This window comes from Mesocricetus auratus, unplaced genomic scaffold (assembly GCF_017639785.1).
Source record: "Mesocricetus auratus isolate SY011 unplaced genomic scaffold, BCM_Maur_2.0 Super-Scaffold_4256, whole genome shotgun sequence".
Lineage (NCBI taxonomy): Eukaryota > Metazoa > Chordata > Mammalia > Rodentia > Cricetidae > Mesocricetus > Mesocricetus auratus.
In genome coordinates, this window is record NW_024429182.1 from 59,595,520 (window position 1) to 59,601,021 (window position 5,502).

Genomic DNA, 5,502 nt, shown 5'->3' on the forward strand with positions numbered 1-5,502 from the left:
CCAGGAGGAGGAGTGCCTTTCTCCCTGGACAAGTAGTTCTCCTCCGTATCCATTTCCCAGGCCCCTGACGCAAGCAAGAGATAAAGTGTTAAGGGGCAGCTGGCCAGGACTGGCCCTGTCCTAGTTCCTGGGTTAGCAGCCCCCTACCCTGGGGGCCCCACTGCCAAAAGACCTGCTTGTTCACAGCAGGTCTTTGTGCCCCGGCCTCGCATGTGCGGGGGTGGGACAGGGTCCTTGGCACAGAACAGCTCTCTGACCACATGGGACTGCAGTGGCCAAGGTCTCAGCCATGCATAAATGGGGTGCCCCGGTTGCAAGGAGCAGGACTCCACCTCCAACGAGCAGCAGTCAAGTCCTCCACCACTCCTCCAAGGACCGTGTCCGGGAAGTCTGGGCCTAGGTAAGACTGGTTTGCCTCAGGGGACACAGCCTGGGCTTAGCTGGGCTCCTTTACCACACCCACAGTACGGCAGCGCCTGCTATCCCTGGTCTCATTCCTAAGCTATTCCTGTTTGTCTTTTGCAGGGGACCGACCCTTCTGGTGGTTGCTGCTGCCTGCAAGTATCAAAGAGTTGCCGGGGCAGACTTGCTGGCTGTTCCTTTTTCCTATGCATATACTTCTTTGTGGAACTGGTCTAAAGAGGTGTAGCGCATGGGAAAATGGAGCAGTGAGATCTTCCCCACCAGAAGGATGTGCTTAGACCTGCTTCCGGACCAGGCGACTTCTGCTTCCCTCCCACTGGACCCGGGGCTGGGAGCTTTCCTGTCAGCTCTGGGCACTGTAAGAAGAGCCGCACTGCCTTTCCTGTGTCTTCAAGGGAACAGTGCTGGCCCTACCCAAGCCAATCTTAGGGACCACTCAGGTGTTAGAATGGAGGACTTTCACTGGGTGGGGGAACTCTGGGGGCAGAGCCGACTGATCCAAGGTCTTACAGTGTTAGAACAGATCTGTCTAAGTTTGGGCTTAGGCAATCCTGGGTTCTGGGGACCTCGGAGGGGTGGGTAGGATCAGGACTTGATCTTTGAAATTTTCTTTAAGGTATGAAATCAGTGTATGAAAACATTTCACAATAGTGAATGACCACGGGTCTGATGTTGGAGGAGATAAAAGGGCCGGCTGAGGGTTCAGCGGGCTCTGGGTTCAGTCTGTATTGTTTCCTGTCACCATTTTACATTTTAACAATGATGGGTATGATTGATTTATATTTATATTTATTTTTTGAGCTTAAGTTCAGGCTAAAGCTGGGTGTCTCTTGGTGGCAGAATGCTTCCCATTAATGGGTGAGGAGGTCATGGGTTCAATTTCCAGAACTGAGGGAAAATAAAAATCAGGAAAACTGACAAAAATAAAATTTTGAGCCATGTTGTTCTGTTACACTGTTCTTTCTTTCCACGGCTGTGGCCTGGTGTGTGTGTGTGTGTGTGTGTGTGTGTGTTCACTGTGGGGAGTGACATCCCAGGTACCACACTGAAAGTGGGAGGGATATCAGAGGTATCACATGGGGGAATTGAAAAGTTTCTGCGCCCCGATAAGCCTCTCCGCCGATGCAGTAATCCAAATCAGACCAAATCAAACCAAATTAGGAAAAGCCCACGTTTAATGGATACAACGCTCCCAGATAGCCTGCTAGCCCCCCAGAGAGGAGATGAGAAAGAGAGACAGGAAAACCACATGTGTATTTTCTGAGGGGCAGTTTAAATACCCTGTGGGAGTGGTCTTGAGCATCTTTGGGGGAGGGGTCATCATTTGGTGGGCTTTCTGAGATGCAGCAGGGTTTGGAGGGAGATGGGGGAAGGGAGCTTGGGTGGAACCTCCACCATAACATCCCAGACTCTGTGGGTATACAGATGCCAGAGGCCAGGGTGAAGCTGCCACCATAACAGGTATTACAACTGGAAGTCTCACATCAAGGGAAGGGCATTACAAGGACCACACTGGGGCTTGTCACATGGGCTTGAGTGTAGGGCAGGGCCTTTATGGAGGAGGAACACAGGTCTCTGTGAGCTGAGCTGCTGAGTCCTTCACGCTTTTGCAGTTTGAGTCACTGGGCTCAGTGGGTGTGGGACCTTCATCCTGTTAGCCTAAATTGAGCCCAGCAAACTTCTACCCCTCCCATCTACCCCAGGCTCTGCCTCACTTGTTTCCTTACCCTTTTCTAATTGTCCCCAGTGGGCACCTCCCCTAATGGACCACTGCCAGAGTATGGAGAAAGGAAAGAGGAGAAGAGATTCTCAACAGGAAAGTTCCTTGCTTTTGTCCCCAGCTGCCAGCTGCCCAGTAGGAGGGAGAGACCGGGGGAGGGGGCAGTAGCAGCGGGCAGCAGGGTCTGTTGGGATAAGCCCTGGGTATAATTAATGACTAAGGAAGGGGGAAGTAGTTAAGCTCCTCCCTGCCTATGGAAACACTGCAGATTTGGGGAAATGGAGAGCATCATGGAGCAAAGAAAATGTGGCTCAAACCCTGGGACTACTGATGCCAGAAGATTAGCAAGTGAAGAACCATGAGGCAGAGAACAGCCCAGAAGCCTACAGGAGCCACTGTGTCCCAGCAATGATGGGCTGGCCGGTGACTGCTACTTTGTGGAGGCTGGTTACCTGTGAGCCTCTGGCCCGAGAGCACAGTCTCAAGGACTCAAGCTTTATGCTGCACTGCCAACTTGGAGCCTGTTGGGCAGTCTGCTATAGGGAGAGCAGCTAGCTCAAGCTTGTTGGACCATGAGGTGCACCACTTGCAAGTCCTCACCCACTGAGGGAGGGGTACAGGAGCTGTGGTGGCACTCCTTGGTTGGTACAACAAGTAATCTGTCAGCTCATGGACAGTGCCCCACTGACCTGTAGACCTACCTGCAGTCAACTATCTGCAGGCTCCCACAGTCCTCAGGGGCTTTGTTTAGGCGGTAGTCCCTGTACATCGTAGTGCAGTGTAAGTCATAGGTTCACTGTAAACATTCCCATAGTATGAACACCGAGAAAGGGAAGTCTGAAGTGCTCCACTGTCCAAGGTTGGCTTGCTGAGAGCTCAGGACCTTAGAACAGGTGCCTAATTCCTTTCACTATAGCCTGGGGTATGTGTGAGCATGATTCACACAGGTCAACGTCACCTTCCCGAAGACTGAGCAGGGACCCAGTCAGTTACATCCCAGCTGTCGGTGTGCGGGCCCTCAGTGTGGAACCAGCAAAGGGAAGTTCACCCTAGATCAATGCACACTATCACAAGTTGGTACCACATATCATCCCCCCTCTCCACGCACACAGGTAGCTGCTGGTCCTTGGCCATTGTGCTCAAGGGAGGCTGCTCTTCCAGCAGGTGAAATGCTGGGGCAGGAAGACTCACACAAAGACCTAGTCTGGGCAACCTTAGGTCCTTGCTCCTCAGTGTATCATCCACTCTGGAAATGCCACTGAGTGCAGTTCCCAGCTACCAACACCATCATGGCCATTGGCTAGGACCTTGCTAGAGGGCTTTCACAGACTCAAGTCCAAGCTGAAAAATATATCACCTACTTTTCCTTCCACTCTTTATTACCTGTGAGGCTGATAATTTTTATTTTTTCAGTAGGAAAACCAGTTTTGCCAACACATTTTGTTGAATAAATTATCCTTGCAGATTACGGAAAAAAAAAAAAACCCTTCACACAGAGGCCTGGTGTGGTGGTGCATACCTTTAATGCCACCACTTGGAAGGCAAGCAGGAGAATCTCTGTGAGTTCTAGGTCAGCCTGGTCTACATAGCAAGTTCCAGGACAGACAGGAACTTCTCAAGAAACAACACCTTCCCCCTCCACACACACAGGCTTTAAACACATCAAGCCCACACAACTCATTCATCAGTTACTAATTCACTCTTCAATGAATTTCAGTGAAAGAACAGTTTCAACACTTCCTCAGGCTGGACATGGCAGTTCCTGCCTTTGATCTTAGGACTGAGTTTGAGCTAGCCTGGTCTACGGTGCGAGTTTCAGGACAGCCAGGGCTACACAGCAAACTCTGTCTTGAAAAACCAACAAAATAGGTTGAAGAGATGGCCCAGTGATTAAGAGTACTGGCTGCTCTTCCAGAGGACCCCAGTTCAATTCCCAGCACCTACTGCTGTCTGTGACTCCAGTTCCAGAGGACCCAATACCCTTGCACAGACACAACAACAAGGCACAGAAGAAAAAAACCAAGAAAACAACCAATCACAAAAAGAAAACAACAGATGATGGTGGCACATGCCTTTAATTCCACAACTTAGGAGGCAGAGGCAGATCTCTGCGAGTTTGGGGCTAGCCTGGTCTACAGAATGAGTTCCAGGACATCCAGGACTACACAGAGAAACCTTGTATGTATGTTTATGTGTGTGTGTGTGTGTGTGTGTGGGAAATCAACAAAACAAATAAACAAACAAAATTTCTTGGGCCATAAATTCCCTAGTATCTTAGATGGGGCTGAAATCCCATCCATGGAAGGTGGTATGAACAGGTAGAGGCCTGGGGATTTCACCTACTTGGCAGAACTCCCAGAAGTCCTCAGAGGGCAACAGGAAAGCATGGAGTCAGAGCAAGGGTGCCTAATGGTGTAGTAGTCGTGAGTCATGGTCCAAAGTGGAAGCCGGAGAAAGCCAGGGGTGTGTGCTGAAGTCCCCAGAAGGGTGTACTCAGTGGGGAGCCCTGAGTTTGACCTTTGTTTCATTTGATGATACTGAAACTATGTTTGCAGAAACAAGCCTGGAGGAGGGGTGGGAACCCACGCTAGCTCAGCCTGATGTTGGCTGGCTCACCTGACCTCTGACCAGCTTCATCCATTCTAGGGACCCCAGGAATGCATGGTGCTAAAATACACCCCCAAAGTACTGAGTTTGTACAGGTTGTGCTGTGGGGTGAGGGGATGGTGCAGGGTCCATGTGGCTTAAATACTGTGCACATAAGGTATGTTTCCTAGCTCAGAAGGGCCACAAAGGCTTGGGGTCTGCAAGTGGTGGGCAGAAGAAGGGGATGGAATGGCCCAAATGCCAAATCCTCTTCGGTTGCCCATCCCTGTTCCAGAATCCCATGCAGTACTGGGGAATAGTCAGCCAGGGAGAAAGGTCTCATGGCTTCCCAGTTCTAGTATGAAGAAGAATTCAGAGATGCTTGGCCCAGATGACCAAAGGACTGAACGTCCCAGCAGTTTTCTTTAATGCATCCTACAGTGTTCTTCCTATGTACACACAGGCAAGGTTCAGACTTCTGCAGCCCAGGTACCCACTGGGGAATGCATCCCCTGCTCCCCTGCTGATTTGAAAATGACTATTGTAAGCCGGGCATTGGTGGCGCATGCCTTTAATCCCAGCACTTGGGAGGCAGAGACAGGTGGATCTCTGTGAGTTCGAGGCCAGCCAGGTCTACAGAGCTAGTTCCAGGACAGTCTCCAAAACAATACAGAGAAACCCTGTCTCGAAAAACCAAAAAAAAAGAAAAAAGAAAAAAGAAAAAAAGAAAAAAAAAATGACTATTGTGGCAATCACCCACGTGTTTAATATAT

At 50.3% G+C, this 5,502-nt stretch overlaps 1 long non-coding RNA gene across 1 annotated transcript; it reads left to right on the top strand.

Moving 5' to 3' along the window:
• Positions 1-283: 283 nt before the first annotated feature.
• LOC121142369 lies at positions 284-1,375 on the top strand. The gene is made up of 2 exons (XR_005879373.1): positions 284-400; positions 526-1,375. It is a non-coding gene; the product is annotated as an uncharacterized LOC121142369 (long non-coding RNA).
• Positions 1,376-5,502: the final 4,127 nt, after the last annotated feature.